The sequence below is a fragment of the Pseudopipra pipra genome, chromosome 13 (assembly GCF_036250125.1).
Source record: "Pseudopipra pipra isolate bDixPip1 chromosome 13, bDixPip1.hap1, whole genome shotgun sequence".
Classification (NCBI taxonomy): Eukaryota; Metazoa; Chordata; class Aves; order Passeriformes; family Pipridae; genus Pseudopipra; species Pseudopipra pipra.
The window spans coordinates 10,404-35,050 of NC_087561.1; the positions used below are offsets into that span (position 1 = coordinate 10,404).

Sequence of the window (24,647 nt, forward strand, 5' to 3'; positions counted from 1 at the left end):
TTATAGCCCGCGGCCCGCACGGCCCCGCCCCCCTCGTGCCAGCCCAGCCAATCCCCGCCCGCCCGTTCCCGAGAACCCCGCTGGTCCCGCAGGCCCCGCTCCCGGAGCCCCTCCCGCCCGCTCCCCGCCTCCCTCTCCTTCTCCTGGGAGAGCTCCCGGACGGGACGTGACCGCGGAGCTCCCACCGCCCTTCCGTGGTCCCAGCAGCGCCTGAGGGGAACGGGGGGACGGTGCCGCTCGGAGGGGCCGCGCCGCGGCTGAGCGGGCAGAGCTTGGGGGACCGCTGCCGGATTGAAAAGGCGGGCTGTGATTGGACGGCGCCGAGAAAGGCGGCCCGGGATTGGCGGGCCAGACTCTGCCTCGGGCCCGGATTGGCGGGGCTTGGAGCCGGCGGGGTGGCGGGAGGTGCTCGGGTGGTCAGGAGGAGGGACTAGGGCCGTGTCGGAGGCGCCCTTCCCGCGGGTCCGTGGCCGTCCCGGGTCCCGCTCCCGGGACCCCGTCCCCTGCCCCGCCCCTTGGTCGGGCTGCACCCCCGGGGTCCCGGCCCCAAGGCCCCTGCAGAGCCCCTCGGGGAGCCCCCCACCGGCACACGGGGCGGTTCCGGATCGCGAAGGCGGACTGTGCGGCATGGGGGACCGGGGAGCAGCGGCGACGTGGTGGGCCGGGAGTCGGCGGCGGGGAGCGGGGAGGACGCAGAGCAGCAGTGCGCCTCTGACCGCCTCTCCCCACGCAGCAGTTCTGCTTCTACGGGGACTTAGACTGCCCCGACTGGGTGCTGGCTGAGATCAGCTCCCTGGCCGAAATCTTTTAAGTGCCCGCCCCCACCCCCATCCCCCTGCCTGCCCCAGGCCCGCTGCCCACCCTCCTTCTCCTGCGCAGTCCCCGCTGCTGCTGAAGTTCAGCGCTATTTCAGTACTTGTTCTACTTGTGTTTCTGAAAAAAAGCTAGAATCAGGATAGCCAAAGCAACATAGAAAGTCTATTCCATCTTCAGCTACATTACAGGGCAAAGGAAATAAGTGATCCTACCCATCAGTGGAACAGGGAAAGAATGAAGATTAAGTCTGTGAGCTATAGAAGAGAAAAATCACACTGTAACAACTTAGAAGATTGCTCCAAGACCACAGTCACAGGAAAAGGGAAGAGAGCCAGGGGCAGAAACTGTAAGGCCAAAAAGATGATGGACACATCTGTGCATCAATCAGGTTCAGAGGTCACTGCATGCCCCAAGCCTAACGAGTTCTCTGGTTTATGTGTGTTATACACCTATTAATTACTTGAATAGAAAATTTACAATTGAACTTTCACAAAGGTTACAGAGTGATATCCCTGCACTGACCATTGCAGCTGAGCTTCTGCTACAGATTCTGACACGTCAGGTGACTGAATGTTTGCTTGTTTTCTAGGCTCTCCTTACAGTCCATCCAGGACATGAAATATAGAGGGGATTTCTTGAGAGGCAGCTTTTAGACCTCATTCCCTTACCTTCGTGGTCAATGCCATCAGCGTCACTCTCCCTCTCTTCTTGCTCTTCATCGAGAGTTCCTCATGTTAGTATTAGCTCAGAGGGACCCATTGCAGAAGCATCAGGTCCTTGAAGGGAACAGAAACGGCTGTACACAAACCAGCTTGCTAAAGGTAAGGGAGCGTGTGCACTGACAACTTCTGTCTGCACAGAAACCCAGCAATGAACACCTGCTCTAAGGGGACAGAAAGCTGCTTGTGGATCCCAGACACAGGACAGACTCCATCAGCACCTACTCGCCTCATCTAAGGAACAGTGCAGCCAACAGCAGAGCTTTCTCATATTCTGATCTGACTGTTTCGCCTTTTCTAAAGTATTTCATTATTTCTAGTAGGTCCACTGCTTTAGCTACACAGCGGGGTTTCTTCCAAACCTGTGACTGACACAGGACGAGCTGAGTGTGACCAATCCCACAGGAACTAAAGCCCTGCTCCTCTAACATGGAGCTGCTTTCACATTTCTGCTGTGAGGACAAAGAAGCGCTGTACTACTTCACAAGGCAAACTCTTCAGAAAACTTCTGCAGTAAACTTTATCTTCCTGGGGAGGTACCTGCCAGTGTGCTGCCCTGCACACACACGCTGCCCATGTCCTTCCACAAGTGTTCCAGCTGCTCTCTCTTTTGTTTATTTTGAGCTTTCTCCCGTAGACAAAGATTTACATGTGGATTCTGAGAACATTTAAAACATCAGGAGAAGAGAAACCTCACCCAAACCCAGCAGCCTGTCCCCCAGTCAGAGAGCAGAAGTCACTACGCAGGTCTTACATTTCAACTCAGGTTACACAGAACTTCTGACTAAGCATGGAAAGCAACCTCCAGTCAGGTGGGATTCTAGGACGTTTTCAGCAGCGCCGGGAAGCCAAACTCTGTGTAGCTGTGCCTGCAGAGAACTGTCCTTTGGACAGCCAGAACTCAAGGTGAGCAGAGCTACTGATTTTGGCACTGCAATTCAGTCTTTCTTACTAAGTCAAACTAGTACTCTTCACTGGTGCAGGAAGATACAGGGATAGTCTCAACAAATCCCTTTGGAAATTTATTTTTAAGAACTCTCTGTCCATCTGAATGGAAGACACAATCTTATTTCCCAATCATTTTCACACAATTAGCTCAAATACTAGCACTAAACCAGTGAGCAACATCTGTTTTACAAAATCTTTAGTTTTGTAAAGATATGCTCCACCACATCTAGGAAAAAAAAGGCAAATGGTGGACTCCTTCAGGACAGGAGTTTTCCCACAGTGAGTACGACTAGTAAATGAAATGTTAGACCCTCTCAACATAAAGGCAATTGTGTGCACAAAAGTGACCCAAGATACACTGTTCAGGTGTAAAACAGCTAAAAACACTTACCAGTGTTTTTCTCAGGCGCTCGTATTCTGGCCGATACTCTCTGAAAAGGTGAATAAAGGGAGTGCATTCAGTCTGAAAAACACATGATTTGTATTGCATAAGGATCATCCTGGAGGCTTCTTTTTACTCACAAAAAAAAGTTTTCTCTAGGCTTTCATGTTTGAGAGACATTTCAGAAAGACAGTACTTTTTTCCCCAGATTTGGATTCTGAAACCAATGGATGCAAAATCAATGAACATACTTCATTAAAACAGCAACAATTCAAAACTTGGTATGGAACTACAAGAAAAAAATTACTTCACAGACTTGCTGGCACAGATAGCTTTTACTTTTTCACGGAACAGCACAAAAATTCATCTCTGAATAGTTCCTTTTTACTGCTGCTTTTTATGCTGATACTGGACACCCTAAGCTACCTTGGCTATGGCAACTGTGCACTCCTTCAAATCAAAGGAGCAGACTCATGAATCAGGACCTTCAGGAAGTGGTCACTGGGTCGCGGACCAGAAGTTATCCCCTTACCTCTCCTATTCATCTACAGCTTTAGAAAGCTGGGTAAAAATCTCCCCCAGTCCTGTGCCAAACACTGCAGAAACACCAACCACCTGGAAAAGAGAACACACCAGAACTAGAGAGTAACTGAGCCAGATTTTTAATACAGAAAAAAAACCAAAATAAAAACAAACAAACAAACAATCCCCCACAACGACAACAAAAAAAATCAACACCACCGAAAAACCCAACAACAACAAACTACTAATCTAAACCTAACAACACCCATTTAATCAGCACAGTGGCCTAAGAGTGGGCAGTAACACTTCTGCTTCTGTCCAGCCCGCTTTCAAACTCTTCCTCCACTTGCTGTTCATGTTTGTTACTTCTGCTTTTTGGTTGTCGGTGATTTTGTGTTTGGTGAGTTGTTAGGGCATTTTGGGGGGCGTTTCTTTGGGGAAGGAGGTTTGTTTGGTATTTTGTAACACTGTAGGGCAATTCAAAAGAAAGGTCAAGTCTTTCTGCTGTTTACTTGTTTATTGTTAATAACCCAAGTTCTCATTCTGCATCTAGGGTTATACGTGGTTAGCAAGTATCAGTGTACTAGAATTAAAGTGCAAAAGAGACAACAAGAACTGACCTTTTGGCTCTGAAATAGTCTAATAGTCTAACTTTTTATTTAGCCAAAGCACATTTAAAAGGTCCCCAGAACAGCAAGAGAGGGAGAATTTAATCAGTTGCTATGACAATACATTCAAAATGCACATCTACTTTCTAATTTCAACTTGTCTCTCATTACACTTCTGGCCATTTGTTCTGCTTGTATTAAATCAATTCTCTAAAAATACCTTGAATTAAGACTATTACCAGCCAGAATCCTACACCCTCTAACGAAAATTCTCCCTCTTTTTCATAGGCAAGACAGTCTCAACTACTGACTTCCAAATGGAAGACCTTTCCCAACACAGCCTTGCATTTGATCATTAATACAGTAAATATGCAGACAGCTCTCCAAAGGATTTTAAGCATTAAGGCCAGGCGCTGTGCCAATATATATAAATATTTATACTTTCCCTGCACTTCAGTACAAGCTGCCTTTTACTCCGTAATCCTCCTCATATGACCTGCTCTCCATCCAGTGCTCCAACAGTCCTGACAGGCAGATAAACATGACCTGATCAGCAAATAAGGAACAGGAAGTATGTTAGTTCTGTATATGGGACCACTACAATCCCTTTTGAAATTCTGTATATTGTTCCACATAGGACACTCACAATAGTTTTGGTTTGGCTCTGTTATCATTATCTACATGAATGGAATCATTTCGTTCCTGTAATATCCACACAGCCGAGAAGGCTTGCTTTTTCTTTAGTAAAAGCTGATGACAAACACAATCAGCTAAAACCTTTAGCACAGACTATGGGATCATTAACAGCCTCCAGTGTATACTGTTGTCAGAGAAACAATTAATTTGTCCTCTCAAAACCTGGTTGAGTGGAATAACAATCTTCTTCTTGCACAAGCAAATATAAAGGGTTTTTTTGTTCATTTATTTGCTTTGGAGATTCTTTCCCTTCTTCCTATGCAGTACATTGCCCAACTGTACTTGACACTTTCAGAACAAGGAAAATTACCTCAGGTGGGAAATGCTGCAGCAAAGAACACTGCCTCTTACCAGCCTATCTGAGCTTTCATCTTGTGATTAATCACAGTTCAATATTAAATTATTCAGGCTGCCATTCAGTGTGACAAGCTGCAGTGTAACAAGCTGCAGCGTGACCTCAACACAGGTCATCAACAGATTACAGTTCCAAAGGGCAGTGCAAAGCCCCTTTACAGAAGGACAGAATGGTGGGGGTTGGACAATACCTCTGGAGATCATCTAGTCCAGTCTCTCCTGCTCAAAAAGCGGGATTAGGCAGAAGAGGTTGCTCACAACTTTGCCTGAGCAAAAGTGTTTTAAGCATCTCCAGGGATGGAGACTCCACAATTTCTCTGGACCAGTCCAGAGGAGAACTTCTTAAGTTATTGTTTTCAGTGGGAAGGTAGGGACAGAAACAAGCGATCCCAAAACTTCAAACTCATCCCCACAGCGGTCCAGAGCAGCTCGAGACCAGGCTCCTGCCTTCCCAGGGCCAGGCTCTTCTCTCTGCCAGGCACCCACCAGCCGGGCACTGCCCTGCCCGGCGGCCCCGAGCGCTTCAGGCGCCGGCCCGGCCAACGCCTCGCTCTGCGCGGGCGCCGCTTCCAAAATCGCTACCCAAGAGACACAGCAATCAAAGCAGAGGGACTGCACTCCCAGCTTTTCTTACCTGCAGGCACACACAGCACAGCACGTTGGACATAAAAGCCACAGGGTTAGTCCTGCCAGAGGCGTCCGGCACACCCACGGCGACCGAAGGAAAACAGGGAGCCTGGGAACACGGAGTAAAAGACACCTTAATTAGGACTACACTGAGCACTAGCCAGGTCATTCCCACAGACAGCTTCACCGTCCAGTCACACAAAAAGCACTGACCTACCAGGGCCCCAGTTAGGATGGCTCCTGACGCTGACACCTCCCTTTGCCCCGGGGGATCAAGAAGAACATCCCTGGGAAGAAGTCACCCCCAACAACAAAAAGGCAAAATTAGTGAAGCACGGGGTCCTCTTCTGACTAGATTGCCACCAGCATTCAATAGCAAATGCCACGACTATTCTGTTACAGACGAGAAAACCCTGTTCTCCCAAACAAACAGCGAGGAGATTTATGGGCACGCCTGGAAATTTCCTGGGAGGAACTTTTTGTAACTAAGGAGCAGGTGCTGTCTTGAGTTGAAGGCGTCAATTTGACAGACACTTAGCACAGCAAACTCTTCAGCAGAGCAATTAATTGCTGCCTATTTGAACAGCAGGGGAGAGAAAATGACAGTCGAAGGGAAGACAAGAAAAGCAGAACTGCAATCAGCAGCCTTTTCTTCCATCTCTCCCGAGAAGGTCTAGTTTGTCTGTTCTAATAATTCTATGCCCTTTTCTACAGGAAACTTAGACCAAGGCTGAAAAAACAACTAGAAAACACGGAGAGAAGCTTTTTAGAATTTCACGTGATTTTCCCAAACCGATCCCAGAAAAGCAGAACTCGGTAGAATGTACTCACCTCGAGGCCTTTGGTCTTTTTTTCCATAAGCTTCGTCACCTGATTGAAAAAGCAGAGTAGACTCGGTATTTAGGCTCACAACAGGAAAACTTCCCCTTCGTTTCCTCAAAGAAACTACATTAATCTGCACAGCTGCAGGCGCGTCTCCAGCTGTTAAAGCCTTTCAGCTTTTCAGAGGGTGAGAATGCCCTGCTAGGGAAGGCTGAAAAATGCTCGGAGCCTGCACAGGTCAAAGAGCCCCTTGATTTTGTCTGTGTTCCAGTCCCTGGCTAAAGAAACGGCAGAACAAGCGCAGCTGTTCCTTGCCTTTTCCCTCAGAGGTTTTGCCAGGCGCCGGGCCAGCCCGGGCGCTCCGGGGGAAGGCCGGCAGCGCCCAAACCCCGCCGCTTTCCCGGGGGCGTCGCTTGCGAGAGCGCCCCCGAGCGCCGGGCCCTGCCTCACAGTCGCCGCCTGGCGGACACGGCCGGGAGCGGCACTGCAGCCGCGCGCGGCGCCGCAGCCGCGCGCCCCCCCCCACCCCTTGGCGAGACCCGCGGCGCCTTTCGCGAGTACGGGCCTTTGTTCCCTAAAACCTGCCCTTGCCTAGGAAAAGCTGAGCAATTCACAGAGTTGCTGTTTCCAGCCCAGCTTCCCAAAGGATTTCTCTCTCCCGGCAGCACAGACAGGGGCCCCGAGGCAGCGCAGACCCTCCCCGCGGGGGAGGGGGGGGCGCAATGCCAGGGCACATCCGAACCCGGCCCTGCGGCGGCACGCAGGTGCAAGTTTCTCCGCAGAGGCGAGAAACTTGCCTGTCGCTTCCCCTGCCTGCGGTCGCCGATGGCCGCGGGAGAGGCAGAAGAGCGGCCGCGCCCCCCCGCCGCGCCCCCCCACCGCGCCCAGGTTACCCCGGGGACGATCTCCGTCGGATCTGCCGCCGTGGGTCGCTTAGAGGGGGGGAAGGCGGCGGCGCAGCCCCGACAGCATCTCCAGGCCACGGCGGGACCGAGCGGGGCGGGGACGGGGGCGGGGGCGGGAGCGGGAGCGGAGCGGAGCGGAGCGGAAGGGGGGCGGTGCCTGGGCTCCTCGCGGCGACCGCCGTCGCCGGTGCCTGCCGCCGCCCACGAACCTGCCGCCCGCGCCCGGCGCCGCCGAGCGCCCCGCCTTGTCCCCACAGCGGGAAGCGGCGCGGCGAGACGGCGCTGCGGGCGCGGGGCGGGGGTCCGGGTGGCGGCGGAGGTCAGGCAACAGGATAAACGCCTCTCTAAAGCGAGGGGGCCTCTCGCCGCCATCTTTAGAGTGGCCTCGGCTAAGTTCCGGTTTTGGCGGCGCCATCTTGAGTGTGGCCTCGGGGCGGACTTCCGGGCCGGGGCCGCCATCTTTAGTGTGGTCGTTCCGGTCCTGGTGGCGCCATCTTTACTGTGGGCTTGGCGGACTTCCGGGCCGGGGCCGCCATCTTTAGTGTGGTCGTTCCGGTCCTGGCGGCGCCATCTTTACTGTGGGCTTGGCGGACTTCCGGCCGGGGCTTTGGAGGACTTCCGGTCGCTCTCTACTTCCGGGGACCGGGTTTACCCAAATTAGCGTCCCTCCTCGCTAATTTCTGCGCTTTCACCCCAAAAAATCTTCATGTTATTCCCCCCACACACACCCCGGGAGGGACGGGAGACCGCGAGTCCCGCCCTGCCGCCGGAACCGGCCCTTAACTCGACCAGGGAGCGCTGCACCGGCACGAGAGCCACCGCGCATGCGTCGCCGGTCCCTCTCCTGGCTGCCCTCAGTTACCACGTGATCGCCGGCGTCTTTCCAACGACTGCGCACGCGCCGGCGTCGCCATCTTGGCTCCCCCCCCCACCCCGCCGCCCGACCGCCCGGCTTCGCTTTCTTACTGCGGCTCCCCCTCCACTTTTTCGGCTCCCTGGGGTTCCCTCACCCACATTTTGGGGTCCCCTTCTCACATTTGAGGGGTGATGACCCCGCAATTTACGGTTCGGGGGGGGGGGAGGAGAGGAAACGGGGTGCCCAAGAAGGGGTTTCTTTTTTTCTTTTTTTTTTTTTCTCTTTTATTTCATTTTCATTTTATTTCCTTTTTAGGTTTTTTGCCTTTTTTTTTTATTTTCTTTTCTATTTTATATTTCCTTTTTTATTTTGGTTATTTTTTATTCCCTTTATTTTTAATTTGCTCTCCCAGTGCTCCCCAGTAACACCCAGTGCTCCCCAACAACCCTCAGTAACACCCGGTGCTCCCCAGTGCACCCCAGTAACACCCAGTGCTCCTCAACAACCCCCAGTAACACCCAGTGCTCCCCAGTAAACACCCAGTGCTCCCCAACAACCCCCAGTAACACCCAGTGCTCCCCAGTGCTCCCCAGTAAACACCCAGTGCTCCCCAACAACCACCAGTAACACCCAGTGCTCCCCAAAAATTGACCTCAAACCGACCCAAATCACCCCAAAAGCTGACCCAAAACTGACCCCAAAACCTGACCCAAATCATCCCAAAAGCTGACCCAAAACTGACCCCAATCACCCCAAAAGCTGACCCAAAACTGACCCAAATCACCCCAAACAATGACCCCAAACTGACCCCAAAAACTGACTCAAATCATCCCAAAAACTGACCCAAAACTCTGCATTTATTTGGCATCATTTCCTCTCAAAAACAACATCTCCGATTTAGTTGATTGCTAAAGCCATCATTTTAAAATCATCTCAGGAATCAAAAGGGACTGGAAAACACACAGAAATCATTCCTGCACCCACCAAATCATTAGGAATTGGAACCCGATTCCCTCATCTCTCTCCTTGTTCTTCTTGGCTGGAAAACCTGATGATCCCCGCTGGCTATTTTTAGGCTGCTTTTCTTCCACAGCTCCTTTCCTCCCGGCTGAAACCTCCTGGCATATTCAGGGCTTAGCTGGAGGGAAGCCCCTCTGAAGTATTTCCTCTCGTGGCAATTCTGTGGGATGAAGAAGTAAAAAAAGCACATCAAGAGCTCCTTCTACCCCCTTCCTTCGCAAACACCCTCCCAGTTTGTCCTTGGCAGCTCCATCCCCCCGGCACCCGCACCCGACGCTTCGGCTCCGCTGGCAAAGGGACAGCAAGTGCACAAGCAAGTTCAGTGCTGGGCAGGGGCTCCCTGGGGAACGGCACTTCAGTGCTTTAGTCCGTGGCCTTTCCTGCTGCCCTCCCTCCTGGAAGCAGAGGATGACCTGGCCCTTGTTTCTCCCACGCTCGCAGACCCAGGTCCTGCTCCCTTGGCCCCACTTTTCTTAGCAGACCCGGCATCATTTCCCAGGGTCCCCAGGAAACTTCTGCACTTGACCCATTGCTAAGTGCAGAGCACAGGGCAAGGGAAGGACAAATTTCTTGGCACCCACCCCCTGGAATTTTCCTTCTCCGCAGCACGCTCCCGTTCCCGCTGTCTCTGGAGGTGCCCGCACGAGTCCTCCTTCTCCCAGCACCTCAGAGAATGTCCTTTTCACCCAGGTCCTGCTTACCGTCGGCCAACAAAACACGGTGACAACATTTTTCAGGATGCCAGTGGAGAGATATTAGAGCACACTGCACAGGGAAGCTGAGCCTGCCCCATCCCTGCACGTGTTCCAGGCCAGGCTGGATGGGACTGGGAGCATCCAGCCAGGGATGAGAGCGGAAGGTGTCCCTGCCCACGGAAGGCAGGCTGGCCTTTGAAGGTCCCCTTCAAACCAAATCGCTCTGGGATTCCCCTCCAAAATCGCTACCCAAGAGACACAGCAATCAAAGCAGAGGGACTGCACTCCCAGCTTTTCTTACCTGCAGGCACACACAGCACAGCACGTTGGACATAAAAGCCACAGGGTTAGTCCTGCCAGAGGTGTCCGGCACACCCACAGAGACCGAAGGGAAAGAGAAAGCCTGGAAACACAGAGTAAAACACACTTTAATTAGGAGTACACCGAGCACTAGCCAGGTCATTCACACAGCTTCACTGTCCAGTCATACAAAAAGCACTCACCGAGGCCTCAGTTAGGATGGTTCCTGACGCTGACCAGCTGAATACCTCCCTGGAAGCCCGCTCTGCTCCTGCCAGGCACTAAGGGGCTTTGCCAAGCAACCAATGGAAATTAAAATTACAGGCTGGGCAAAGGCACTTCCCGCAGGACCGCTCCTGGCCAAGGCCACCGGTCCGTGCAAGTCAGACCACTGACCACCCGGGGGGATTTTCGGGGGCACGCTTCCAGCTTTTATTCTCCAGAAACTCCAGTTCTTTCTGGCACCCCTTGCTTCAGTCTTCCCCTGCTGGAAGAGGTCACTTAAGACTTTCGAGGGGCCAGATTGCCAAAGCCCGGCCAGTCCATTCCCACGAGGAAAGAAAGGTAGCTTTGTCTTGGACAGGATGCTGAAGGGGGAGACACAAAATAAAAGTTTAATTTAAAACAACTGCCTAGAATAGGAAGCAATTCAAACAGAAGGCAGACAAGACTCGTGCAAATCTGAATACATTTGACTTCAAAGGAGAATTATTTCCCTCTGCACCTAACAGAAAGTCATTTTCACCCGGGCCCTGCTTACCATCGTTGAACAAAACACGCTGACAACATTTTTCCTGATGACAGGGGAGAGATATTAGAGCACACTGCACAGGGAAGCTGAGCCTGCCCCATCCCTGCAAGTGTTCCAGGCCAGGCTGGATGGGACTGGGAGCATCCAGCTGAGGATGAGAGGGGAAGGTGTCCCTGCCCACGGAAGGCAGGATGGCCTTTGAAGGTCCCCTTCAAACCAAATCGCTCTGGGATTCCCCTCCAAAATCACTACCCAAGAGACACAGCAATCAAAGCAGAAGGACTGCACTCCCAGCTTTTCTTACCTGCAGGCACACACAGCACAGCACGTTGGACATAAAAGCCCCGGGGTTAGTCCTGCCAGAGGCGTCCGGCACACCCACAGAGACCGAAGGGAAAGAGGGAGCCTGGGAACACGGAGTAAAAGACACCTTAATTAGGGATCACTGGGAAGGGAATTGGGATGGGCCTGAGGGCAGTGGGAAGGGACTGGGATGGAACTGGGCAAACTGGGGAAGGACTGGGTTGCACTGCAGGAGGACACTTGGGAAGGAATGGGTGCGCTGGCTTGCACTGAGAGAAGTGGGAAGGGACTGGGATGAGAGTGGGGGCACTGGGGTGGTACTGGGAGCACTGGTGGCACTGGGCTAGGACTGGAGGAACTGGGGAGGGAGCAGGGAGGGACTTCGAGGGGGCTGGGAAGGGAACCGGGATGGTACAGGAATGGGAATGGGATGCATGGGAGAAAGGAGCGGAATGCACTGGGGAGGGACTGGGAGCAACGGGAAAGCCACTGCGGGGACTGGGATTGGACTGGGGAGGGACTGCAAGAGGACTGTGACAGCACTGGGGAGTGGGCCTGGGATGGGACTGGGATGCACAGGTGGAAAGAACCGGGATGCCCTGGGGAGGGACTGAGGTCACGGGAGGGCTGGGGATGGGTCAGGGGCACTGGGGAGGGAACTGGGATGGGACTTGGATGTTCTAGGGAGGGAGTGGGATGCATCGGGGAAAAGGACTGGCATGCACTGGGAGGGACTGGGGCAGTGGGGAGGGATGGGGATGGGACTGGGGACGCTGGAGAGGGACTGGGGGCACTGGGGGGATTTGGGCGGGGAGTGGGGACACTGGGGTGGGACTGAGATTTTCGGGGGGGTGAGGGGGACTGGGAGCACTGGGATGGGACTGGGGATCATTGGGGAGGGACTGGGATGGGACTGGGAGCACTGGGAAAGGGACTGCAGGGACTGGGATAGGACTGGGAAGGGACTGCAAGGGGACTGTGAGAGGACTGGGGAGGGGACTGGAGAGCGTGCCTGGGATGGGCCTGAGAATCTCTGGGGAGGGACTGGGACCACTGGGATGGGACTGCTGTGACTGGGATGGGATGCAGTTGTACTGGGAAGGGACTGGGGAGGGACTGGGAATCACTTAGGAGGGACTGGGATGGGACTAGGCAAACTGGGGAAGGACTGGGTTGCACTGCAAAAGGACACTTGGGAGGGAAAGGAGGTGGTGGGTTGCAGTGGGGGAAGTGGGGAGAGACTGGGATGAGAGTGGGGACACTGGGGTGGGACTGGGAGGACAGGTGGCACTGGGCTAGGACTGGGGGAACTGGGGAGGGAGCAGGGAGGGACTGCGAGGGGGCTGGGAAGGGAACTGGGATGGTACTGGGATGGGAATGGCATGCATGGGAGAAAGGAGCGAAATGCACTGGGGAGGAACTGAGGGCACTGGAGAGGCCCTGGGGGCACTTGGGGGAACTGGGCTGGGACTGGGATTCTCTGGGGAGGGACTGGAGGCACTGGGATAGGACTGAGAGGCACTGGGGAGGCACTAGGACACACTGGGCCACCACTGGGATGGGACTGGGATCACTGGGGAGGGAATTGGAATGGGACTGGGGGCAGTGGGAAGGGACTGGGATGGAACTGGGCGAACTGGGGAAGGACTGGGTTGCACTGCAGGAGGACACTTGGGAAGGAATGGGTGCGCTGGCTTGCACTGAGAGAAGTTGCAAGGGACTGGGATGAGAGTGGGGGCACTGGGGTGGGACTGGGAGCACTGGTGGCACTGGGCTAAGACTGGGGGAACTGGGGAGGGAGCAGGGAGGGACTGCGAAGTGACTGGGATGGGAATGGGATGCACAGGGAAAAGGAGCACAACGCATTGGGGAGGGACTGGGGGCAGTGGGGAGGGACTGGGATGGGACTGGGGACACTTCAAGGGGGTTGGATGCCCTGGGTGCGACTAGGGGCACTGGGCTGAGACTAGGGGCACTGGGCTGAGACTAGGGGCACTGGAGAGGGACTGGGGGTAGTAGGGAGGGACTGGGATGGGACTGAGGGCACTGGAGATGCTCCCTGCCTCACCCCAGTGCCCCCATTCTCATCCCAGTCCCTTCCCACTTCTCTCAGTGCAAGCCAGTGCACCCATTCCTTCCCAAGTGTCCTCCTGCAGTGCAACCCAGTCCTTCCCCAGTTTGCCCAGTCCCATCCCAGTCCCTTCCCACTGCCCTCAGGCCCATCCCAATTCCCTCCCCGGTGATTCCAGTCCTATCCCAGTGGTGGCCCAGTGTGTCCTAGTGCCTCCCCACTGCCTCTCAGTCCTATCCCAGGGCCTCCAGTCCCTCCCCAGAGAATCCCAGTCCCAGCCCAGTTCCCCCAAGTGTCCCGAGGGCCTCTTCAGTGCCCTCAATTGTACTGGGAAGGGACTGGGGAGGGACTGGGAATCACTTAGGAGGGACTGGGATGGGACTAGGCAAACTGGGGAAGGACTGGGTTGCACTGCAGGAGGACACTTGGGAGGGAAAGGAGGTGGTGGGTTGCAGTGGGGGAAGTGGGGAGAGACTGGGATGGGAGTCGGGGCACTGGGGTGGGACTGGGAGGACAGGTGGCACTGGGCTAGGACTGGAGGAACTGGGGAGGGAGCAGGGAGGGAGCAGGGAGGGGGCTGGGAAGGGAACTGGGATGGTACTGGGATGGGAATGGCATGCATGGGAGAAAGGAGCGGAATGCACTGGGGAGGGACTGGGAGCAACGGGAAAGCCACTGCAGGGACTGGGATTGGACTGGGAAGGGACTGCAAGAGGACTGTGACAGCACTGGGGAGTGGGCCTGGGACAGGACTGGGATGCACAGGGGGAAAGAACCGGGATGCCCTGGGGAGGGACTGAGGTCACGGGAGGGCTGGGGATGGGTCAGGGGCACTGGGGAGGGAACTGGGATGGGACTTGGATGTTCGAGGGAGGGAGTGGGATGCATTGGGGAAAAGGACTGGCATGCACTGGGAGGGACTGGGGGCAGTGGAGAGGGACTGGGGGCACTGGGGGGATTTGGGCTGGGAGTGGGGACACTGGGGTGGGACTGAGATTTTCGGGGGGGTGAGGGGGACTGGGAGCACTGGGATGGGACTGGGGATCATTGGGGAGGGACTGGGATGGGACTGGGAGCACTGGGAAAGGGACTGCAGGGACTGGGATAGGACTGGGAAGGGACTGCGAGGGGACTGTGAGAGGACTGGGGAGGGGACTGGAGAGCGTGCCTGGGATGGGCCTGAGAATCTCTGGGGAGAGACTGGGACCACTGGGATGGGACTGCTGTGACTGGGATGGGATGCAGTTGTACTGGGAAGGGACTGGGGAGGGACTGGGAATCACTTAGGAGGGACTGGGATGGGACTAGGCAAACTGGGGAAGGACTGGGTTGCACTGCAGGAGGACACTTGGGAGGGAAAGGAGGTGGTGGGTTGCAGGGGGGGAAGTGGGGAGAGACTGGGATGAGAGTGGGGGCACTGGGGTGGGACTGGGAGGACAGGTGGCACTGGGCTAGGACTGGGGGAACTGGGGAGGGAGCAGGGAGGGACTGCGAGGGGGCTGGGAAGGGAACTGGGATGGTACTGGGATGGGAATGGGATGCATGGGAGAAAGGAGCGGAATGCACTGGGGAGGGACTGGGAGCAACAGGAAAGCCACTGCGGGGACTGGGATTGGACTGGGGAGGGACTGCAAGAGGACTGTGACAGGACTGGGGAGTGGGCCTGGGATGGGACTGGGATGCACAGGGGGAAAGAACCGGGATGCCCTGGGGAGGGACTGAGGTCACGGGAGGGCTGGGGATGGGTCAGGGGCACTGGGGAGGGAACTGGGATGGGACTTGGATGTTCTAGGGAGGGAGTGGGATGCATTGGGGAAAAGGACTGACATGCACTGGGAGGGACTGGGGCAGTGGGGAGGCATGGGGGCATTGGGGGAATTTGGGCTGGGAGTGGGGACACTGGGGTGGGACTGAGATTTTCGGGGGGCGGGGGGGGGGGGACTTGGAGCAGTGGGATGGGACTGGGGGTCATTGGGGAGGGACTGGGGAACCGTGGGACTGGGGGCACTGGAATAGGAGTGAGATGCACTGGGGAGGGACTGGGCCGGGACTGAGGGCACTGGAGAGGCCCTGGGGGCACTTGGGGGAACTGGGCTGGGACTGGGATTCTCTGGGGAGGGACTGGAGGCACTGGGATAGGACTGAGAGGCACTGGGGAGGCACTAGGGCACACTGGGCCACCACTGGGATGGGACTGGGATCACTGGGGAGGGAATTGGAATGGGACTGGGGGCAGTGGGAAGGGACTGGGATGGAACTGGGCGAACTGGGGAAGGACTGGGTTGCACTGCAGGAGGACACTTGGGAAGGAATGGGTGCGCTGGCTTGCACTGAGAGAAGTTGCAAGGGACTGGGATGAGAGTGGGGGCACTGGGGTGGGACTGGGAGCACTGGTGGCACTGGGCTAAGACTGGGGGAACTGGGGAGGGAGCAGGGAGGGACTGCGAAGTGACTGGGATGGGAATGGGATGCACAGGGAAAAGGAGCACAACGCATTGGGGAGGGACTGGGGGCAGTGGGGACGGACTGGGATGGGACTGGGGACACTTCAAGGGGGTTGGATGCCCTGGGTGCGACTAGGGGCACTGGGCTGAGACTAGGGGCACTGGAGAGGGACTGGGGGTAGTAGGGAGGGACTGGGATGGGACTGAGGGCACTGGAGATGCTCCCTGCCTCACCCCAGTGCCCCCATTCTCATCCCAGTCCCTTCCCACTTCTCTCAGTGCAAGCCAGTGCACCCATTCCTTCCCAAGTGTCCTCCTGCAGTGCAACCCAGTCCTTCCCCAGTTTGCCCAGTTCCATCCCAGTCCCTTCCCACTGCCCTCAGGCCCATCCCAATTCCCTCCCTGGTGATTCCAGTCCCATCCCAGTGGTGGCCCAGTGTGTCCTAGTGCCTCCCCAGTGCCTCTCAGTCCTATCCCAGTGCCTCCAGTCCCTCCCCAGAGAATCCCAGTCCCAGCCCAGTTCCGCCAAGTGCCCCGAGGGCCTCTTCAGTGCCCTCAATTGTACTGGGAAGGGACTGGGGAGGGACTGGGAATCACTTAGGAGGGACTGGGATGGGACTAGGCAAACTGGGGAAGGACTGGGTTGCACTGCAAAAGGACACTTGGGAGGGAAAGGAGGTGGTGGGTTGCAGTGGGGGATATAGGGAGAGACTGGGATGGGAGTGGGGACACTGGGGTGGGACTGGGAGGACAGGTGGCACTGGGCTAGGACTGGAGGAACTGGGGAGGGAGCAGGGAGGGAGCAGAGAAGGGAACTGGGATGGTACTGGGATGGGAATGGCATGCATGGGAGAAAGGAGCGGAATGCACTGGGGAGGGACTGGGAGCAACGGGAAAGCCACTGCAGGGACTGGGATTGGACTGGGAAGGGACTGCAAGAGGACTGTGATAGGACTGGGGAGTGGAGCTGGGATGGGACGGGGATGCACAGGGGGAAAGAACCGGGATGCCCTGGGGAGGGACTGAGGTCACGGGAGGGCTGGGGATGGGTCAGGGGCACTGGGGAGGGAACTGGGATGGGACTTGGATGTTCTAGGAAGGGAGTGGGATGCATCGGGGAGAAGGACTGGCATGCACTGGGAGGGACTGGGGCAGTGGGGAGGGATGGGGATGGGACTGGGGGCAGTGGAGAGGGACTGGGGGCACTGGGGGAATTTGGGCTGGGAGTGGGGACACTGGGGTGGGACTGAGATTTTCGGAGGGGTGAGGGGGACTGGGAGCAGTGGGATGGGACTGGGGGTCATTGGGGAGGGACTGGGATGGGACTGGGAGCACTGGGAAAGGGACTGCAGGGACTGGGATAGGACTGGGAACGGACTGCAAGGGGACTGTGAGAGGACTGGGGAGGGGACTGGAGAGCGTGCCTGGGATGGGCCTGAGAATCTCTGGGGAGGGACTGGGACCACTGGGATGGGACTGCTGTGACTGGGATGGGATGCAGTTGTACTGGGAAGGGACTGGGGAGGGACTGGGAATCACTTAGGAGGGACTGGGATGGGACTAGGCAAACTGGGGAAGGACTGGGTTGCACTGCAAAAGGACACTTGGGAGGGAAAGGAGGTGGTGGGTTGCAGTGGGGGAAGTGGGGAGAGACTGGGATGAGAGTGGGGGCACTGGGGTGGGACTGGGAGGACAGGTGGCACTGGGCTAGGACTGGGGGAACTGGGGAGGGAGCAGGGAGGGACTGCGAGGGGGCTGGGAAGGGAACTGGGATGGTACTGGAATGGGAATGGGATGCATGGGAGAAAGGAGCGGAATGCACTGGGGAGGGACTGGGAGCAACGGGAAAGCCACTGCGGGGACTGGGATTGGACTGGGGAGGGACTGCAAGAGGACTGTGACAGGACTGGGGAGTGGGCCTGGGATGGGACTGGGATGCACAGGGGGAAAGAACCGGGATGCCCTGGGGAGGGACTGAGGTCACGGGAGGGCTGGGGATGGGTCAGGGGCACTGGGGAGGGAACTGGGATGGGACTTGGATGTTCTAGGGAGGGAGTGGGATGCATTGGGGAAAAGGACTGACATGCACTGGGAGGGACTGGGGCAGTGGGGAGGCATGGGGGCATTGGGGGAATTTGGGCTGGGAGTGGGGACACTGGGGTGGGACTGAGATTTTCGGGGGGCGGGGGGGGGGGGACTTGGAGCAGTGGGATGGGACTGGGGGTCATTGGGGAGGGACTGGGGAACCGTGGGACTGGGGGCACTGGGATAGGAGTGAGATGTACTGGGGAGGGACTGGGCCGGGACTGAGGGCACTGGAGAGGCCCTGGGGGCACTTGGGGGAACTGGGCTGGGACTGGGATTCTCTGGGGAGGGACTGGAGGCACTGGGATAGGACTGAGAGGCACTGGGGAGGCACTAGGGCACACTGGGCCACCACTGGGATGGGACTGGGATCACTGGGGAGGGAATTGGAATGGGACTGGGGGCAGTGGGAAGGGACTGGGATGGAACTGGGCGAACTGGGGAAGGACTGGGTTGCACTGCAGGAGGACACTTGGGAAGGAATGGGTGCGCTGGCTTGCACTGAGAGAAGTTGCAAGGGACTGGGATGAGAGTGGGGGCACTGGGGTGGGACTGGGAGCACTGGTGGCACTGGGCTAAGACTGGGGGAACTGGGGAGGGAGCAGGGAGGGACTGCGAAGTGACTGGGATGGGAATGGGATGCACAGGGAAAAGGAGCACAATGAACTGGGGAGGGACTGGGGGCAGTGGGGACGGACTGGGATGGGACTGGGGACACTTCAAGGGGGTTGGATGCCCTGGGTGCGACTAGGGGCACTGGGCTGAGACTAGGGGCACTGGAGAGGGACTGGGGGTAGTAGGGAGGGACTGGGATGGGACTGAGGGCACTGGAGATGCTCCCTGCCTCACCCCAGTGCCCCCATTCTCATCCCAGTCCCTTCCCACTTCTCTCAGTGCAAGCCAGTGCACCCATTCCTTCCCAAGTGTCCTCCTGCAGTGCAACCCAGTCCTTCCCCAGTTTGCCCAGTCCCATCCCAGTCCCTTCCCACTGCCCTCAGGCCCATCCCAATTCCCTCCCCGGTGATTCCAGTCCTATCCCAGTGGTGGCCCAGTGTGTCCTAGTGCCTCCCCAGTGCCTCTCAGTCCTATCCCAGGGCCTCCAGTCCCTCCCCAGAGAATCCCCGTCCCAGCCCAGTTCCCCCAAGTGTCCCGAGGGCCTCTTCAGTGCCCTCAATTGTACTGGGAAGGGACTGGGGAGGGACTGGGAATCACTTAGGAGGGACTGGGATGGGACTAGGCAAACTGGGGAAGGACTGGGTTGCACTGCAGGAGGACACTTGGGAGGGAAAGGAGGTGGTGGGTTGCAGTGGGGGAAGTGGGGAGAGACTGGGATGGGAGTCGGGGCACTGGGGTGGGACTGGGAGGACAGGTGGCACTGGGCTAGGACTGGAGGAACTGGGGAGGGAGCAGGGAGGGAGCAGGGAGGGGGCTGGGAAGGGAACTGGGATGGTACTGGGATGGGAATGGCATGCATGGGAGAAAGCAGCGAAATGCACTGGGGAGGGACTGGGAGCAACGGGAAAGCCACTGCAGGGACTGGGATTGGACTGGGGAGGGACTGCAAGAGGACTGTGACAGGACTGGGGAGTGGGCCTGGGACAGGACTGGGATGCACAGGGGGAAAGAACCGGGATGCCCTGGGGAGGGACTGAGGTCACGGGAGGGCTGGGGATGGGTCAGGGGCACTGGGGAGGGAACTGGGATGAGACTTGGATGTTCTAGGAAGGGAGTGGGATGCACTGGGGAAAAGGACTGGCATGCACTGGGAGGGACTGGGGGCAGTGGAGAGGGACTGGGGGCACTGGGGGGATTTGGGCTGGGAGTGGGGACACTGGGGTGGGACTGAGATTTTCGGGGGGGTGAGGGGGACTGGGAGCACTGGGATGGGACTGGGGATCATTGGGGAGGGACTGGGATGGGACTGGGAGCACTGGGAAAGGGACTGCAGGGACTGGGATAGGACTGGGAAGGGACTGCGAGGGGACTGTGAGAGGACTGGGGAGGGGACTGGAGAGCGTGCCTGGGATGGGCCTGAGAATCTCTGGGGAGAGACTGGGACCACTGGGATGGGACTGCTGTGACTGGGATGGGATGCAGTTGTACTGGGAAGGGACTGGGGAGGGACTGGGAATCACTTAGGAGGGACTGGGATGGGACTAGGCAAACTGGGGAAGGACTGGGTTGCACTGCAGGAGGACACTTGGGAGGGAAAGGAGGTGGTGGGTTGCAGGGGGGGAAGTGGGGAGAGACTGGGATGAGAGTGGGGGCACTGGGGTGGGACTGGGAGGACAGGTGGCACTGGGCTAGGACTGGGGGAACTGGGGAGGGAGCAGGGAGGGACTGCGAGGGGGCTGGGAAGGGAACTGGGATGGTACTGGAATGGGAATGGGATGCATGGGAGAAAGGAGCGGAATGCACTGGGGAGGGACTGGGAGCAACAGGAAAGCCACTGCGGGGACTGGGATTGGACTGGGGAGGGACTGCAAGAGGACTGTGACAGGACTGGGGAGTGGGCCTGGGATGGGACTGGGATGCACAGGGGGAAAGAACCGGGATGCCCTGGGGAGGGACTGAGGTCACGGGAGGGCTGGGGATGGGTCAGGGGCACTGGGGAGGGAACTGGGATGGGACTTGGATGTTCTAGGGAGGGAGTGGGATGCATTGGGGAAAAGGACTGACATGCACTGGGAGGGACTGGGGCAGTGGGGAGGCATGGGGGCATTGGGGGAATTTGGGCTGGGAGTGGGGACACTGGGGTGGGACTGAGATTTTCGGGGGGCGGGGGGGGGGGGGGACTTGGAGCAGTGGGATGGGACTGGGGGTCATTGGGGAGGGACTGGGGAACCGTGGGACTGGGGGCACTGGAATAGGAGTGAGATGCACTGGGGAGGGACTGGGCCGGGACTGAGGGCACTGGAGAGGCCCTGGGGGCACTTGGGGGAACTGGGCTGGGACTGGGATTCTCTGGGGAGGGACTGGAGGCACTGGGATAGGACTGAGAGGCACTGGGGAGGCACTAGGGCACACTGGGCCACCACTGGGATGGGACTGGGATCACTGGGGAGGGAATTGGAATGGGACTGGGGGCAGTGGGAAGGGACTGGGATGGAACTGGGCGAACTGGGGAAGGACTGGGTTGCACTGCAGGAGGACACTTGGGAAGGAATGGGTGCGCTGGCTTGCACTGAGAGAAGTTGCAAGGGACTGGGATGAGAGTGGGGGCACTGGGGTGGGACTGGGAGCACTGGTGGCACTGGGCTAAGACTGGGGGAACTGGGGAGGGAGCAGGGAGGGACTGCGAAGTGACTGGGATGGGAATGGGATGCACAGGGAAAAGGAGCACAACGCATTGGGGAGGGACTGGGGGCAGTGGGGACGGACTGGGATGGGACTGGGGACACTTCAAGGGGGTTGGATGCCCTGGGTGCGACTAGGGGCACTGGGCTGAGACTAGGGGCACTGGAGAGGGACTGGGGGTAGTAGGGAGGGACTGGGATGGGACTGAGGGCACTGGAGATGCTCCCTGCCTCACCCCAGTGCCCCCATTCTCATCCCAGTCCCTTCCCACTTCTCTCAGTGCAAGCCAGTGCACCCATTCCTTCCCAAGTGTCCTCCTGCAGTGCAACCCAGTCCTTCCCCAGTTTGCCCAGTCCCATCCCAGTCCCTTCCCACTGCCCTCAGGCCCATCCCAATTCCCTCCCCGGTGATTCCAGTCCCATCCCAGTGGTGGCCCAGTGTGTCCTAGTGCCTCCCCAGTGCCTCTCAGTCCTATCCCAGGGCCTCCAGTCCCTCCCCAGAGAATCCCAGTCCCAGCCCAGTTCCGCCAAGTGCCCCGAGGGCCTCTTCAGTGCCCTCAATTGTACTGGGAAGGGACTGGGGAGGGACTGGGAATCACTTAGGAGGGACTGGGATGGGACTAGGCAAACTGGGGAAGGACTGGGTTGCACTGCAAAAGGACACTTGGGAGGGAAAGGAGGTGGTGGGTTGCAGTGGGGGATATAGGGAGAGACTGGGATGGGAGTCGGGGCACTGGGGTGGGACTGGGAGGACAGGTGGCACTGGGCTAGGACTGGAGGAACTGGGGAGGGAGCAGGGAGGGAGCAGAGAAGGGAACTGGGATGGTACTGGGATGGGAATGGCATGCATGGGAGAAAGGAGCGGAATGCACTGGGGAGGGCCTGGGAGCAACGGGAAAGCCACTGCAGGGACTGGGATTGGACTGGGAAGGGACTGCAAGAGGACTGTGATAGGACTGGGGAGTGGGGCTGGGATGGGACGGGGATGCACAGGGGGAAAGAACCGGGATGCCCTGGGGAGGGACTGAGGTCACGGGAGGGCTGGGGATGGGTCAGGGGCACTGGGGAGGGAACTGGGATGGGACTTGGATGTTCTAGGAAGGGAGTGGGATGCATCGGGGAGAAGGACTGGCATGCACTGGGAGGGACTGGGGCAGTGGGGAGGGATGGGGATGGGACTGGGGGCAGTGGAGAGGGACTGGGGGCACTGGGGGAATTTGGGCTGGGAGTGGGGACACTGGGGTGGGACTGAGATTTTCGGAGGGGTGAGGGGGACTGGGAGCAGTGGGATGGGACTGGGGGTCATTGGGGAGGGACTGGGATGGGACTGGGAGCACTGGGAAAGGGACTGCAGGGACTGGGATAGGACTGGGAACGGACTGCGAGGGGACTGTGAGAGGACTGGGGAGGGGACTGGAGAGCGTGCCTGGGATGGGCCTGAGAATCTCTGGGGAGGGACTGGGACCACTGGGATGGGACTGCTGTTACTGGGATGGGATGCAGTTGTACTGGGAAGGGACTGGGGAGGGACTGGGAATCACTTAGGAGGGACTGGGATGGGACTAGGCAAACTGGGGAAGGACTGGGTTGCACTGCAAAAGGACACTTGGGAGGGAAAGGAGGTGGTGGGTTGCAGTGGGGGAAGTGGGGAGAGACTGGGATGAGAGTGGGGGCACTGGGGTGGGACTGGGAGGACAGGTGGCACTGGGCTAGGACTGGGGGAACTGGGGAGGGAGCAGGGAGGGACTGCGAGGGGGCTGGGAAGGGAACTGGGATGGTACTGGAATGGGAATGGGATGCATGGGAGAAAGGAGCGGAATGCACTGGGGAGGGACTGGGAGCAACGGGAAAGCCACTGCGGGGACTGGGATTGGACTGGGGAGGGACTGCAAGAGGACTGTGACAGGACTGGGGAGTGGGCCTGGGATGGGACTGGGATGCACAGGGGGAAAGAACCGGGATGCCCTGGGGAGGGACTGAGGTCACGGGAGGGCTGGGGATGGGTCAGGGGCACTGGGGAGGGAACTGGGATGGGACTTGGATGTTCTAGGGAGGGAGTGGGATGCATTGGGGAAAAGGACTGGCATGAACTGGGAGGGACTGGGGCAGTGGGGAGGCATGGGGGCATTGGGGGAATTTGGGCTGGGAGTGGGGACACTGGGGTGGGACTGAGATTTTCGGGGGGCGGGGGGGGGGGGACTTGGAGCAGTGGGATGGGACTGGGGGTCATTGGGGAGGGACTGGGGAACCGTGGGACTGGGGGCACTGGGATAGGAGTGAGATGTACTGGGGAGGGACTGGGCCGGGACTGAGGGCACTGGAGAGGCCCTGGGGGCACTTGGGGGAACTGGGCTGGGACTGGGATTCTCTGGGGAGGGACTGGAGGCACTGGGATAGGACTGAGAGGCACTGGGGAGGCACTAGGGCACACTGGGCCACCACTGGGATGGGACTGGGATCACTGGGGAGGGAATTGGAATGGGACTGGGGGCAGTGGGAAGGGACTGGGATGGAACTGGGCGAACTGGGGAAGGACTGGGTTGCACTGCAGGAGGACACTTGGGAAGGAATGGGTGCGCTGGCTTGCACTGAGAGAAGTTGCAAGGGACTGGGATGAGAGTGGGGGCACTGGGGTGGGACTGGGAGCACTGGTGGCACTGGGCTAAGACTGGGGGAACTGGGGAGGGAGCAGGGAGGGACTGCGAAGTGACTGGGATGGGAATGGGATGCACAGGGAAAAGGAGCACAACGCATTGGGGAGGGACTGGGGGCAGTGGGGACGGACTGGGATGGGACTGGGGACACTTCAAGGGGGTTGGATGCCCTGGGTGCGACTAGGGGCACTGGGCTGAGACTAGGGGCACTGGAGAGGGACTGGGGGTAGTAGGGAGGGACTGGGATGGGACTGAGGGCACTGGAGATGCTCCCTGCCTCACCCCAGTGCCCCCATTCTCATCCCAGTCCCTTCCCACTTCTCTCAGTGCAAGCCAGTGCACCCATTCCTTCCCAAGTGTCCTCCTGCAGTGCAACCCAGTCCTTCCCCAGTTTGCCCAGTCCCATCCCAGTCCCTTCCCACTGCCCTCAGGCCCATCCCAATTCCCTCCCCGGTGATTCCAGTCCTATCCCAGTGGTGGCCCAGTGTGTCCTAGTGCCTCCCCAGTGCCTCTCAGTCCTATCCCAGGGCCTCCAGTCCCTCCCCAGAGAATCCCAGTCCCAGCCCAGTTCCGCCAAGTGCCCCGAGGGCCTCTTCAGTGCCCTCAATTGTACTGGGAAGGGACTGGGGAGGGACTGGGAATCACTTAGGAGGGACTGGGATGGGACTAGGCAAACTGGGGAAGGACTGGGTTGCACTGCAAAAGGACACTTGGGAGGGAAAGGAGGTGGTGGGTTGCAGTGGGGGAAGTGGGGAGAGACTGGGATGGGAGTC

The 24,647-nt window shown here is 58.1% G+C and overlaps 2 long non-coding RNA genes across 6 annotated transcripts; both read right to left on the reverse strand.

Moving 5' to 3' along the window:
- Positions 1 to 956: 956 nt before the first annotated feature.
- LOC135421221 (uncharacterized) lies at positions 957 to 6,166 on the reverse strand. Of its 3 annotated transcripts, none has more exons than XR_010433917.1 (5): positions 5,890 to 6,166; positions 3,398 to 3,480; positions 2,875 to 2,946; positions 2,076 to 2,419; positions 957 to 1,592 (listed from the first exon to the last, which is right to left on the reverse strand). It is a non-coding gene; the product is annotated as an uncharacterized LOC135421221 (long non-coding RNA). The 3 variants fall into 3 exon arrangements; XR_010433916.1 differs by having other exon boundaries at positions 5,886 to 6,164; XR_010433918.1 differs by lacking the exon at positions 3,398 to 3,480 and having other exon boundaries at positions 5,886 to 6,164.
- Positions 6,167 to 8,966: 2,800 nt separating this feature from the next.
- LOC135421222 (uncharacterized) lies at positions 8,967 to 11,414 on the reverse strand. 3 transcript variants are annotated; one of them, XR_010433921.1, is made up of 6 exons: positions 11,326 to 11,414; positions 10,474 to 10,857; positions 10,272 to 10,373; positions 9,857 to 9,971; positions 9,027 to 9,435; positions 8,967 to 8,981 (listed from the first exon to the last, which is right to left on the reverse strand). It is a non-coding gene; the product is annotated as an uncharacterized LOC135421222 (long non-coding RNA). The 3 variants fall into 3 exon arrangements; XR_010433919.1 differs by lacking the exon at positions 8,967 to 8,981 and having other exon boundaries at positions 9,092 to 9,435; positions 9,857 to 9,968; positions 11,326 to 11,403; XR_010433920.1 differs by lacking the exons at positions 8,967 to 8,981; positions 9,857 to 9,971 and having other exon boundaries at positions 9,092 to 9,435; positions 11,326 to 11,397.
- Between the last annotated feature and the right edge of the window lie 13,233 nt (positions 11,415 to 24,647).